Source organism: Carassius gibelio, chromosome B11 (genome assembly GCF_023724105.1).
Source record: "Carassius gibelio isolate Cgi1373 ecotype wild population from Czech Republic chromosome B11, carGib1.2-hapl.c, whole genome shotgun sequence".
In the NCBI taxonomy this organism is placed as follows: Eukaryota; Metazoa; Chordata; class Actinopteri; order Cypriniformes; family Cyprinidae; genus Carassius; species Carassius gibelio.
This window is the reverse complement of record NC_068406.1, coordinates 16,501,621-16,517,607: the sequence shown is the minus strand read 5'-3', so window position 1 is coordinate 16,517,607 and position 15,987 is coordinate 16,501,621.

The following is a 15,987-nucleotide window of genomic DNA, read 5'->3' as shown; positions in this document are numbered from 1 at the left end:
AACTGACACAAAAGGGCAAGCCACATTTTTATCTTAACCCAAACCCAAGCTTTGTTATTTTTATAGTAGGATTTAATTTTGCAGGGTATGAGGACTCTGATTGTGATTGTGTGATGGTCTAGTTATTTGTATTTTTTTATTTTTTTTTACAAAAATCTATTTACATTTAGATTTTTATCAATCAGTAGGCCTATAGTTACAGAACCAATTTTAAATAAAAAAATTTTCAGCTTTTTTAAAAACAAAAAAGAAATCATAAGACTACAGCAATAAAAACAAATATATTAACAACAATTAAAAATGTTACAGATCTGTTACAGATTTCATGTTTTTAACTTACATTTCAATTCAGTTTCTCACTTCAAAAGTAATAGGCTTCCTGTTATGTAAAAAGCTGAGTAATTTATGAAAGCAATTAGTGAGTTACTTTTCATTTTGAATACTGTCATTTCTATTCTATTTATGTTTTCTGTCTGTCATTTCTATTCTATTTCTTTTTTTTCTGTCTGTCATTTCTATTTTGTTTCTATTTCCTTAAAAAAAAATTCAACCTGGTTTCAAAATTGTTTAGTGATAATAGTGGCATTATCAGATCTGCTGTTACCATAACAAATGTGTGCAATTATGCACCAACTTAACACCCAAGCTTTTAATCAATGCAGTAATAATTAATAATGAACATGTTTCTCCTTAAAGTTTTCTCAGTTAATTCTTGTTTTCGGTGTTATATTTTGATTTCAGCACCACAATCAGCTAAGCGGCTGTAGTCACTGTAAATTCCCCCTGGTCCCTGCTTGGATAAAGGTTACAGAGATCCACTCAGCGGCAACAAGCAACACACTTAACGTTGGCTGTTTAACATCTCTTCAATAACTCGTCAACAATTTTCTCCTTAAAGTTTTCTCAGTTAATTCTTGTTTTCGGTGTTATATTTTGATTTCAGCACCACAATCAGCTAAGCGGCTGTAGTCACTGTAAATTCCCCCTGGTCCCTGCTTGGATAAAGGTTACAGAGATCCACTCAGCGGCAACAAGCAACACACTTAACGTTGGCTGTTTAACATCTCTTCAATAACTCGTCAACAATTCTCTCCTCAACATACAGTACAAGTATTAGGTGAACATAATGGCCCATGTGTTCAGTCTTCTCCCTTACTCTAATTGCTTGTTTGCGGAATCCTTTGTTGTAAACGCCAGCGGAGGGGGGCATTGTGTGTGTGTGTCTGTGTCTGTGTGTGTGTGGCCACAGTAAATGCAACCCTAGATGAAATTACTGAAGGGTCCCTTGTGCTTGACATGATATGGGATGCTAAAAATACATGCCGATATAAGCCAAGATCCACTGCCCTTAATGATAATAGCAACATAATTGAGAGGGATTTTCTTTCCACCATGGAAACGAGCACAATTTTCTGACAGAGTAGTAGTAAAATAAATACAGTAACTCCAAACCGATCTATAAATCTATCATAAAAGTGGTATTAGAATTTGGGAAGAAATATAGAATATAACAATACATTATCAATTATATTAAATATCATATAATAATATTATTGTAAATTATTTATTTGTAAGGGTTTATGCTCCATTTGGTACAGCTAAAATAATATCATTCAAACAACAAGGCTGCATTAAGTAGGCTTTTTTTAAGCGTAAGATCAGTGTGAAATATTTTGAAAAAAATTGGCTTCTCATATAATAATTAATTCACACATCCATGCCACTTCACTGCCAAAACACATTTTTGATTTATGAAACAGCAGGTGTGGTGCAGAACTTTCCAGACAAAGTGCTAAAATAACAGGCCTAAAATCAGCTTATTATGCAGGCAGCCGCGGCTACTTTTCCACTGTGGTGTCAGTGCAGTAATTGAGTGTGTTGGAGCGGAGCGCCTCTTTTTTACACACCGGCCCCAGTGGATCTGACCTTGAGATCAGTGTCCTTGTATGTGGAAAAGGAGTAAAGAGTGTGGACCAATAGGGGAGGGACTTATAGTGTCCCAATATAGACAAGAATACTCCATCCCTGCCTCATGCCAAAGGCTGACATTCCCGACAAAGTGCAATAGACAAGGCATATTGTTAAATACACTGAGCACTGTTGCTATGCTCATTGAGCAAGAAATCATTCAACAAAATGAATAATTTACAAAGAACAACTTTGAAACCTGTTGCTAACGATTACAGCAATGTAGTGGGATAACTACAAATGATTGTCGTTGATGGAACTGCAGCTATCTTTTGGCAAAGCATTGAGTGTTTCATTGATGACGGCAACTTTCTTGCACTTTGGTTAGATATAGCAGGCCAGTTGAGGGCTATTCTGGGACGCTTCATAAGTGTGGCAGCTGGGTTATGTACAGCCTCACTTGCAGGACTGTGCATAAAAAACGTTGACAGACAGATAAAATGTGAGAGATAATGAAATCAGAGGATGCCTGTAACATTTTAAATCCTGTTATACACACACGACATTTAGGAAGATTAAAGTAGCTGTGAAATAACCACAACCCAGAAACGAGCAATTTTGTGCATGCATATATTTATCTGCATATTAATCAGCTGTTGCGAAACAGAGTTAAATCAGATCATCTCGACTGAAACAGGGATTCCTGGAATCAAAGTTGCAATTGCAGTTGGGTCACAGTTGTTTTAGATCATTGTGCACCAAATGCCAGTAGGCTTAGAGACTGAAGGAAAGGGAGGCTGAGATTTACAGGCACACACACACTTTTGAGGGGGTAGACCACCACACATACATACCTAATTTGTCATATAAGACCTGATAATTCAGATAAACACCCAGCTCTGCAAGTGATAATAGGAAATATAGTAAAGCATGTCAGTGTTTCAAATAAAATAGTGCCGGCGTCCGCCACCGGCCTTTAAAGGCAAATTTATTGGTGCCAGTTAGCAGCAGCCACTCCATTTTGGTTCAGCACTTGGATGTCAGCTAATCATCTGCAAAACCTTTCAGCAACTGCGCTGTCTCTGTTGTGAGTCATCAATCCATCCGTTGTGAGACTGGAAAGCATATTGAGGAGACATGAGTTAATACATCAGCTCTTCAGTAATCTCACTCAATATGAGCAGAGCCCAACATGAATGTATGAGTTAATTAGTCTTTTAGCAAGTGGGGGGTCAAGAGAATCTGCTCCTACCCCTGTGGCTTCAGACTATAGACTGCCTTTCGGTGGGTTAAGTCATGGCCTTTGACCATAACTGGGGATACCAGCATCTTTAACTGGTTTTCTATTTATGCCCTGTCATGGCATACCTTCGCTCGGCTATCTCACCGCCACGTGGCTTTATCTAAACCAATACAGACAAGCAGTCGCACTTTGGGATATCGCAGCAATCCCTGACTCATTCCAGTAATGCATTAAGCGTCCCCAGTCTGCTTCATACTGATGCAGTGACGATCATCAACATGACTGGTGTAGCAAAATGAACTGGTTCGTTTTGTCTTCCTTGATGATGTTTTAATTTTACACAGTGGAGGCCTTGTAAATCGATAATTAATAATTCAAATTGTTTTATAAGGCAGTGTTTCACTGAGATTACCTACACCAGTGTTTTAGCCTATATGTTTTCATGACAAGGACCCCCTAATATGATAATCTGCTTGCGAAGGCCCCCTCCAAAATAAAGGCAGCTATATTTTCAAAAGCATTTTGTCCTGTGTGAAAAATGTGTAATAGTTGGCTTACATTTAAAATGAAAAAGACAGAAAAGTCCAAAATATGGGAAAAAAATGTCATCCTCTGTTTATTTGCACACCTTTTCTCATTGGAAACATTATTCCCCCATTTTTAGACTTTTATTATTAATGTTCAGGGACAGACTGGGAGTAAAAAACGGCCTGGGATCTTCTCCCAAATAGGCCCACCACAACTATTAACAGTCGCTACTAACAAATACAATAGAAACCATCACAGAAATTATAATGATTTACACTATAAAAACCATTACAAACATTACAAACCATCAACTTTTATCCATTAAAACCATTAAATTATGGTTTCCTGTAGTGTGTTTTGGGACACATTACATTAGGATTTAGTGGCTTTAACAAAATCCATGAATAGAAGGTGACCAATTACCAGTAGAGAACAACAGGCGCCATTACAGTTTCCATTAAAACAAATACAATTTTCATTATATCCAGTAAAACCATTACAAATTATGTGTTGCTTTAAAAAAAAGGGTTAAACTATGTATCATTGTATGAACTAAAATACTTGAAATCTATTTAAAAAGACTTGAATGCAAAATGTCCTGATGGCCATTCTGTCCCTGTTCATGTTAAATAAAAGCTTCTTGGTGTCTGTTGTTGATCCTCCTGCCATGTATAAACCAAAAGAGAAACCTTTTCAGTTCACCTCAAATTTAAAGGTGCTATATGTCATTTTTGAGGTACTAAAGCATAAAAATACCATAATATGTTTGCAGATGTTAAGGAAACATGCTAAGTTTACATATTTGCTTTGTGTGTTCCGTGTTGGAATGTCTGTTTTTGTTTTTGGTCTGTGTGACTCCACCCACTGACAGTTTAACCAATAGGATTACTACAGCCCTGGTTCCCAGTTGGCAAAAACACAGCATATTATAGGTTCTGAAGCCGCAAACCTATGAGCCAGAGATCACAGATTTTACCCAACATAAAAACCATATGCTGGTTAGATATGTTTTGATGCTGGTTTGAGTTTGTTTAAGCTGGTCCTCTGCTGGTTTATGCTGGTCATGTTCTGGTCTTAAGCTGGCCGAACCAGTTTAAAATCACCTCAAACCAGCATCCCTGTATCAAAACGTACCTAACCAGCATATGCTAGTTTTTTCAACAGGAGTCTCTAACCAGTTTTAGGTTTAAGCTGCCTATACTGAGCAAAAATACATGAAAGCTCTGAAGGCAGCTCTGTTCCTCATCGTATTGTTAAGAAATTTAAACCTCACTCATTTGTCTGACCAGGTGTTGCGCTGATAACTCGCTAATATGGAGTTCTTGCTAATAAAGTTGGTATGTCATTCTGAGTGCCGTCTGTGCGGAGGTAATACCTGAATGTACATCTGATGAATGAGGTGTAAACAAATTGACAGTGTCCTCCTCGTAGCTTTACCCATGGTTCCTCTGAACCGTATAAGGGCAGTGATTCACATGCCAGAGGCCACAGTTAATATTTAATGTGGTGTGGAATGTGAGGGGGTTTGCCCACTACTAAAGTCAGTTTACTCTGCCTCTGAACCGTCCCGGGGGAGAATGGCACCTGTCTCATGGAGCAACTGCTTAAACGTATGACACAGCCTGTCTAAGACACAGATGGCTTTCAGCATGCCTTTCTCAAAGAGCCGCATCTGAACTGTGAAGCCTTTTATTATTCTTTATCATTCCATTCACATGTTTGTTTGAAAACACGAAACTCTTAGCAAGCATATTTTGTCACCTGTAAAATGAAAATATCACACATGTACTAGTCTATTCTAGTAAATTGTTCTTGTATATTGTCTTCTGTTAAACGGATAGTAGAACTCCAATCAAAACATTTAGACTCAATTAGTAGAGGGCGCTTCATTACTTTAACTGTATGTTAATTTCTTCAAACAGAATAGGTATGGCCACATTGCCATGGCAATACTACTTTTCTTAGTTTATTTATTTAGTTACAGGAGATGTAATAAATAAATAAGTGAAAAACTTAATACAGTTAAAATGCCTATTGCACTGTATAGAGAGACTGAAAGCGGCAGTCAAAAGAAATAACACATTCAGTTGCAGAATTAGAAACACCCTTACAGCAGCGTTTAGTTTTTAGGTTTTTTTTTATATATATATATATATATATATATATGTAATTTGATGCAAAGGTAAAATAATACAAAGTACTGTTTTATAAATGCATTTACATTTAAGAAATAATTTAAACCTAAAAAAGTTTTATTTATGATTTGTTTAGGATTTATGATACGTCAAACTTCATACATCATTGTCTGTGAAAATGGTCCATTTGAGTGATTTCTGAAGGATCATGTGACACTGAATACTGGAGTTATGGCTGCTGAAAATTCAGCTTAACCATCACAGGAAACATTAAAATATTATTAAACATTAATAAAACATTAAAATAAAATAAAAATAATATTTCATGATATTACTGCTTTTACTATATATTTGATTAAATAAATCCATCCTTGGTGAATACAAAACAGCATATATGTATTAGGGCTGTTAGTTGATTAAAATTTTTAATCTGCTTATGGTGCCGCGATTAGTTAATTTAATTATTCAAAAAATGATATGGCTGTGAAAATACCCACAAAAGATTATTTAAAGCTATTATTTTGTTAAATGAGAAAGTATCAAGTAGATATTACAAACAGTAGCTTTAGAAAGAAATATTTGATTAAACAATTTTCTTTACACATAAATGTTTAGGCTACAATGGCTGAACTTAAACAAAAGAAGATCATTTGAGAAACATTTTAGTATTTTTTGTTCATGCAATGCAACTTACTTCAGATACCTTTTTTATGTTGTGCAAAAGAAAGTAAGTCATTCAGGTTTGAAATAAAGGGCTAGTAAATATTTTATTTTATTCTATTTTACAGCAAGTGGCCACACATATCTGTGAGTCATTCAATCATTTGTTTAATTCAAACTGCTGATTCATTCAGGAATTAAGTAAATGGCTCTCTCTATGAATGAGCCTTTGAATCATTGGTTCACACAATTAATTCAAAACATAGAATCACTGAGAAACTAAGCACCGCTTTGTTTGTTGCTCATAGATGCACAACAATTCTTCTGTGGCTTTATAGGTAATATTTTCATCAGCAAAATTGTGTGAAAATACAATATTGTGTTTTAAAATATTACACAATATTAACATCTATTTACTATGTACATACTGCATAGCCATCCTCCTAAGTTTGTATACAAGAAATAATAATAATAACAGAAATTAATTTGTTTCTTGATGTAAATACAAAAACTACAAAGTTTAAACATTTTGCATTTAATTTGCCCTCTCCTTTAAAATGTCTGGCATATCTGTGTAAATGCAAAAACAAATGCTTTTTAGTGATATGAATAAGTTTTTACAGTATTTTTTGTGCCACCATGTCTGTAAGTGGATACATTTTGGATGATGTCTGCAGCACTAACTCTGAAAATCGGTTCAATTGCTTTGGCACTATGTATAATACAAGGCTTGGCAGGAACATATGGCAATATTACTTTGACACATGTAATAGCACTCCTCAGGGGCTTGATATCTGTCTACAGTGAGAGAAAGGGGGTCAGTTGTGGGCATCACTTGCACTTCTAGCATTGTGGGGTATTGGTGTGAACCCTGAAGCATCTTAAGAAGTACTGTTTCTTGGCAGAGTCTCAGGCACTTGACCAGTGTCATTAGACCCTTCTAGTCAATTAGGTGTTCATTTTGCACTTAATGATATGGAACTGACAATTTAGAACATATTGAGATGCAGTGCATGTACAGTGACATTCAGCTGTAGTAACAACCCATAAAATATAATAATTTTTAACCTTCATTTTTAAGTTTATCTGCTATAAGGTTATCCGTGATTTTCAAGATAAAAGAGGTCCCATAATTGTATCTGCCTTACCTGAAACTTTCTGCTTTGAAATTAATTAAAGACAATCTCTGGAATGATACTAAAACATAATTATTAAATAACTTATATTTTCTGTGTAACAGCCATTATGCCATCCACATCATCAAAAATAAAAAGGGGATTCCATATAACTATGGAACTATAATATCCTACTTTGGGGATAGCTGGCAACATCGTGGGGGGGGGGGTATGACTACTTATTTTTAATATTTGTGTGATTATTTATTTGATTTTTGTTTATTTATTTATTTATTGTAACAATAATGAAAAAATGTTTGGAATTATTTTGGAACCAACCCTCAATTCATACTTTTTTTTTTATTCATAATTATTTGACATGATAAAAGAGAAAGACATTTGTGAGAAACGTGTTCCTCTGAACATGTTCATCAGCTTACTTTAGAATAATGCCTTGGTCTATGAATGTATTTCAACCCTGTAGCCTGTGAAGTGCGTGTGGCTCCCTCTAGAGGTAGTGTGTAGTTACTGGCAGTGGTAATGCAGGTGTATTTATCGGGAGTTGATGTGCTCCCTTACGAAAGGAAAATATATTTACCAATATATTTCTTAAAATATATTGTGATATATTGTAATATATTATTTTCCCTTTTTATTTTCTAATATTTAATATATTTGAATACATTTAATAATATATTGATGAGACATATATTATATAATATATTGCAAAATATACAAATGATTGCCGCTTTTAATATATTGCAATACATTGAAAAAATATAAATATATATATAAGAATATATGTCTAATATATTACATGATATTTTCCAATATATTGCAATATATTTTTTGTTTTCAAGGGCTAGAATGTGTTTGGACAACTTGCTTTTCACATTTGACGTAAGACTTCTGATGGAATACAGAACTGTTCCCAGTCACTTCCTCTTAAGTGCTTTCAGTCCAGACAAACAGTGATGCAACATGTTAGTGTCTTTATGACTAAGCTATGATCCCGATTTAATGGGGAAATGATTAACGGTATCTCATACTACTTTCCTAAGATTCTCTAGGTCTGTTCATGTAATTACTTAAATGTTAGTTATATTTACTCGAATGTAAATAACTTTACTAACTTGCAACCAAAATTAGCTGTGTGATGCTCTTCATTTTAATTGGCGCTAGGTTTTTAAGGGCGCTGTATATTAATCGGCCACAAGATGGCCTTATGTGCAGCTTTAACCGTCGAGTTGACTGAGGGGAGGGGAGTAAATCACAGACTGACAATGACCGTCTAGCTAACAAGGCTTTCATACACTCATATAGTTCCTATTTATAAAATAACTTGTGCTGTGGGGTTGTGATTAATTGATTACACAAGGCAAAACAAAAGTAGTTTGAAGTAACTCCTTGCTGTTTTCTAAGTCAAGTCTGCTTTATTGTCAATTCTTCCACATCTACAGCACATACATACAGAGAATTGAAATTGTGTTACTCTCAGACCCTTGGTGCATACAGATGGCTAACACTAACAGTAGAGCATAAAAATACAGATTAAATATAAAATACAACTACACAAATGAGGGCATGTAAAAAAAAATACAATTAAATAAAGCAGCACAATGCACATGGCAGATAGAGTCCAAACCAGTGAAGTAAACAAACAGTGCATGTAAAATGATTGTAGTGCGAAAGAGCTTATTCAGACTGATTTAAAGTTACAATGTGCTTCTAAGTGCTTGTTTGTACATTAGAGACCAAATTCTGAGGTCTACATGCCTGTAACGTCTGTAAATGTGTTTCTCTACCTCATATGGAATTTGTTCTTGAACATTCCCCCCTTCACATCCAGACATGGTGGCTGAGTGTGTTTATACACCATTTGGCTTCAAAATCTAATAAAATGTCTATATTTAGAGCTTTACAGCAATGTTCTCTCTGTTTTCATTCCGTTCTCTCACTAATTCTAAATATCTTGATCGCATGTCATGTTCGTTCAGAGATATAAACTATGATGTGACAGTACGTCTCAGCAAAAGCCACTAATAACATTAACTCCGGCAAGAATGGTGCATTGTTCTGTATTTCATTATCACATAAATATCTGCATTTACTGCTTTTCTTTTCCAGCATTCTTTCTCTGGATGTCATATGGACAGGAAAGGGTTATCTGACAGGAAGTGGAAGTCCTCCTGCCGCCCCATCCTGTGACTGAAGGCCTGTGAGCCAGGAACCCCTGCTCCCCCCTCCTCCCCATCCCTCCGCAGGGCATGGCTGCCCGCTTGTGTTTTGGTAATCTTCATCCACCCTGACCTGCTGGCCTGCTCCTGGCGCCAGCAGTCTCAGAGCCCCCCCGCACCCCCCGATCCCCCTGGCTAATTCAGTCCAGCTGTTGCAAGGTGCCTCGGCCACCCCCACCCGTCACTGCACTTGCCATTTCCCTCACTAACACTTATATGCTGCCTCTGCTGAAAAGAGAGCACTGTTAATGCTCTAGTCAGAACCAGGTATAAAAAACATCCTTGTAACAGTTTTTCAGGAAGTAAAAGAAATCTGTTCAGACTGACCGAAGAGTTTCAGTGCCATTTTAACCCAAATTTAGTTGAATGTATTAAAATCATTTTCATCATTAATATTTTGGAATTATCTTACAGTAAAAAGCCTAATAATCCTTTAGATAAATAAATGTTTATCAAGACAAATAAATGTATAATCTAATTGATATCACATGTATTTTAATTAATTACCTGGTAATTACCTTACTCCATCTTACTCCTTACTCCTTACTCCAATACATTATCATATGGACATATACATATATATATGCATACAGTAGTCAAAATTTGAAGTTAAAAATGCACTAATATATATAATATAGAGAGAGAGAGAGAGAGAGAGAGAGAGAGAGAGAGAGTCTTCCAGTAAAAATCACCTTTAAAATAATAATATATAATATATAATGTATATTATAATTTGCTTCGTAATATTTATTTTATGTTTATTTTTTATTAGTAGTTTTAAATGCTGTCAAACGATTAATCGCAATTAATCGTATCCAAAATAAAAGTTTTTGTTTATGTAATATATAATGTGTGTACTGTCTGTGTATATTTATTATCTATATATAAATACACACACATACAGTATATATTTTGAAAATATTAACATTTATTTACATGTGTATATTTATATTTATATAATTTATAGTATATATAAATATATAAAATATAGAAATATAACGTATTTTTCTTTAAATATGTCCATGCATGTATGTATTTATATATAGATAATAAATATACACAGTACACACACATATATTATTGAAACAAAAACTTTTATTTTGGATGCGATTAATCACGATTAATCGTTTGACAGCACTAGTAGTTTTCTTACCCCACATTTTTTTTGTTTAGTTTTTTTCATCCAGGACAAATTGGTGCATGTGTTTTCCTTGTACTCCATAAAGCTTTCTCTGCCAATATAACACATTTATTTTGTTTGCTTGTTGATCTCTTTGTTACAAATATAAGAACTTCACAAAAACATTTCCATTCCAGAAGATTTGTTTAATTTCCCACTGAAACGTACCAACAGCCGCTCTTGCATTAGCATGAATGCGAACAGACCCTCCGTTGACTTGCCGTGTCCATATTGAAATCACATGCAGACCATGAGCTCTCTGAATGAGCAGATTATAGAGAGGGCTCTGTTTCCTCTACTGGATGAGTGCAGAGGAATGCAACGCTTTGAGAGACCACTATCTCTGGTACTTCGTGAGACTGTGGGAATGCACTTGCAAGGTTTTGTGCATGTTTACATAGAGACATATAATTGTGCGCTTTGTTTAGATACAGTATTTGTTTAAAAAATTGCCTGTTTTTGTGGCTGGTGCCACCTTGCTTGTTTTTTTGTCAAAATTCTCTAAATGGGAATGGTCTATAGAGACATGTAGCTTTTGTTGTACCTACCACACCCAGAGAGAGAAAAAGGGAAAGAGAGAGTAGGTGAACTCATGTGTGATGTTGGCTGAAATGGAGGTCAGGTTGCTGTGGGATTTCCTCCCTCAAACCTCTGATGTTCTCTCGTTCTCCTCATCCCTCTTTTCTGGGTTTGCTCTGTTGAGATTTACAACACTCAACTCTTTTCAAATATAAATGAACATTTATAAAATACATATCGAAACAATTGAATACAAAATAATTGTGGCCTATTTGGAAAGTAGCGTTGCAAAAAAAAGTTCACATAGGTGTCATCCTCTTTAATGCATGCATTTAATGAATCTTTCTAAGCAAAACATGAGTGTTTGTTTTGTAAAGGGCCATTTAGAGGGTTATTCAAGCTCTCTGGTCCATGCACAGAGACTCAAACCACTTAACAAACCGACCATGTCGCGGAGACAATGAAAAGCCCCTTCCTGCTTCATAAAAGTGAGAATCCCTGTTACAACTGATGGCCGACAGGTGATTGCACAAAGACGATGTCACTGTTTGAACTGCAGACAGGTGTTTGCGCCATTTGCCCACTTCAGACTTATCACTGGGGTGTTAAAAGTGAGGGTGGGTTGAGGGGGCTGGCCAAGGTTTACTGGTATGTGAGCAAAAGCTGTTATCCTACAGTTCTTTGATCTAAGGTGTGAATGTCCGGTATGGTGGGTGAGTGTCACTCATTTAGCGTTCCAGTGAGAGACAGGTTCTTTTGATTGAGCTCTGTATTAAGACAGTGCTGTGAAAGACCACCAGACCACATACTGCTGCCTAAACACACAACTTCCTTTGTGTATGTGTTGTAAGTGAACATGGGAGCAAAAGAGGAAGAGCTATTCTTATAACGTTACCCAGAATCAGAATCAGAATCAGAATCAGAATCAGAATGAGCTTTATTGCCAGGTATGTTTACACATACGAGGAATTTTTTTCGTGACAGAAGCTCCGCAGTACAACAGAATGACAGCGACAGAACATAAAACACATAATAAAAGAATAAAAAATACAAATAAGTAGATAGTGAATGACAATATACAAATGACAATTGTAGGCAGGTATATTACAAAATGAAGTTATGTATGTACATATATATTGTGTGCAAAATTTAAGTGTATACTAAGTATGTGTGTTAGATAAATAAAGTGTGTGTGTATATAAATATAAAGTGTAGTGTGTTCGCCGTTATTATCAGCATGGCAGGAATATAACTAAAGACAGGACAAACTAACAAAAACACAAAAACATATGCAGAGCTGGTCACGGAGGCAGCCATCCTGTATCGGCGCCAGCCTGGTGAGTACTTCTGATGGCTAACAGTGGAAGGTATCTTTCTGAACATTGCAAAACTCTTTACTCCTACATTTTAAAGATAATAAAAATAAAAACAAGAAAAAAATATATAATTCAAAATTAAATAATTTGATATTAATTGTATTACATTTATTATAACATCTTATAAAACACATCTTATTATCTTACATTTATCTTGGATGTACAGACATTTTTATACTTCAATTTTTTATTTTTATTTTAAATTATAAATGACCTCCTAAGATTCCCGTACTTCCCCTACATGGAGTATCTGTTTCAAATCTACTCTGTCTAGATTTCATGGTCACCACAGAGTCTCTGCGTCACAAATTGATGTCAGAGCGAATCAAGAAGTTGAATGAAGGGAAATACTTTGGGCTACCATGATGATATTTAATAACACAACTGACTTTACCTTTGAAAACTTTTTGATTTTAGACTGTATGTCCATGGCTCATTAGAGTTTTTATATTTCAAGCCAACATTCCTATAACCCAAAGCTCAGTTGGGTGGCAAATCTTTCAGCATTCTTTGCATGAAGCCTTTTTACTTTGGGAAGGGAAAACAACAAGCTGGTGTTTAATCACTTAGGCATGTGAGAGTTGTTAAACTGACAGAGGAGCACTAGAAGGCAAGAATATCTGCTTTGTTTAACCTGTATTCATTGCTGTTATATGTAGGGGCTCAAATGTGGTGTGTGACTGATATCCAACGTATAGGGGGCCATTTTCTCTCAGGGCCCCTGAAAAATACATAAACATTATATTCCCTATGATGAGCCTTTTAAACCCCCCAAAAGAGGGATGTCCGGAGTCGAATCTCACATCAAAAGAGCTTGATGAACCCATGATAATATATATGCGATTATGAATGCTTGTGGTTGTGAGTTTTGGAGGAGTTTCATCTCATTTCCTGCTCAAGATTTCTGACATTAATGAGCAAATCCCCCCCTCTCATAATATGTTAGTTTAGAGATTGTGGGTTGTCAGACTCCTCCAAACAACAGGATGAGAGGATCAGAATGATGCCTTATAGAGTATTAAAGACTGCCTGTAGACCAGGGTGACCGCGAGGTTGCAAAGTGCTTCTCATCATTACGAGGCTGCTGCAACAAAGACCACCCCTGGACGTATATATTTGTGTTGGGGGAAGGTGCTAGTGGGTTGCATGATGTTGTATGACAGCTGTAGATAGACTGAGTGTTAGTTTGTGTTAAATTGTTTAGTTAGTTCGGTAAACTGAGAGCCACCTCACGTGATTCTGGTGTATAAACAGCTTTTCATCAATCAAGCATTCATTTTTGTTTTTTATAATTGAAGGACAGTTGTTCAGAACACACCCAGTCTGGAGTTCTCCATCTCACGCTCGCTTTTACAGGTCCACAACAACAGGAAATCCAAGAGTTAAAGTCTCGAAATGCCTCAAGGTTCCATTGATCAAACAGTAAAGGTTTGACACTTGTCCATTTGAGGTTGAACCTGTGAATAACAACACTCTTTTCCCTCTGCAAATGTGAGGAAAAGCCTGGGCAGCGGGAGCTGAGCACAGGATACAAGCCGCTATGCTCAGGAACAAGTTAAGTACGACCTGTGAGGCAGAGACCTAAAATTGGACTTACATCCTCCATGTGCTTCACTTCCCTCTCGCTTAGTTTTTCAGCCAACGCCTACATTCATTTTTACAGTCAAGGATGTTTCTCTTGTTTTGGCAAGAATTTCAGACGTGAGTCATAAGGCATTTTCTACATGACTTTAAGCAATGTGCATCGCTGAGGATATTTCAAGTTAAGTGGTGTGTCATGAACTTACATGCTAATTGGCACAATGGGCCGTGTCCATGAATGTAGTAAATGCTCACTAATAATTCATCAAGAACCAGGCAAAATTTTTGTTAGGCCTTAAAGGTAAAGTGTGTAATTTATACACAACTAGTGGCAGCAAATGGAATTGCAATCTGTTTGTTTGAAAGAGTCGGACATAAGTTTGATTCAATAATACTTTATAATAAGGTTATTTGGTAAAGTTAGTTAATGCGTTTAAAAGAATGAATGAACAACAAACAATATTTTTAGCATCTATTAATCTAGGTAAGGTTAATTTCTACATATACAAAAACATCTTTAAGATTTCAGGATGTTACATTAAACACAATGCACATTTCAAAATGTATATTAAAATAGTATGTATGTGTATTATGAATGAAAATGAATTAAACATTTATATATAAGTATATTTATAAATTAACATTATATTAAAACCTGTTTGAAAACAGTCATGTTTGCAGTCATATTTAGTGCCACTAGTGGACAGACCTTTAAGTTCAACAGCTATTATTACTAAGGTTATTATGGCATGCTTCTTAAACATTTTATTTGCTCTCAGAAGATTTTTGCGACTTGCAATGAGTTTCAAAACCAGTGCACAGACTGAAATTAGAGGCTTCATGGCCTCGCTTAATGTGGATCTCCTTCGCTGCAGTATGCTTCCTTTCCTGAGGTTTACACGGTTTATTTTTCTCAGCGTGACCCCCACAGTTACCCCAACCCCTGTGTGTGTGGCAGAGTTGGGGCCAAGGGAGCCCAGGCGCCACACATTCGCGCTCGGCTCTCCTTCCCCTGGCTTCTCACTGGAACTGAGACCTCAAAAACACATGTCTCTGATCAAGTGCAGCCTGCGTCATCGGTTAGTAAACACACAGCTCCAGGAAAACCAACAGAGAGCACATTCATCTTCAGCAACCCTGTGACTTAGTGTGTGTGTGATTCATTATTCTGTAATAAAGTCTTTCTGCTTCTCCAGCGGCCCTCTGGCAAACTACGAAGCTCTTGGAGAGAGAGATGAGGGCCTTTGTTTGCATTTTGTTTAGTGGTTTTGTTTAGATGCTATTGTTCATGGGAGACCTTGATGCAGAAGTGTTTCTGTCTGCAATTAGAATAGTACTGTTTGTACTGGGCCACATCTGATGGACAGACGTTGAAAGATGCGGGTTAAGTAAGGTGAACTTTGAGATAGAGATGTGTGATTCTCGCATGTGTTCAGTTTGTCAATCTGAAATAAAAGAGCTCAATCTAAAATGATTTACACTCGATTGCATAGACTGTGTCCAGA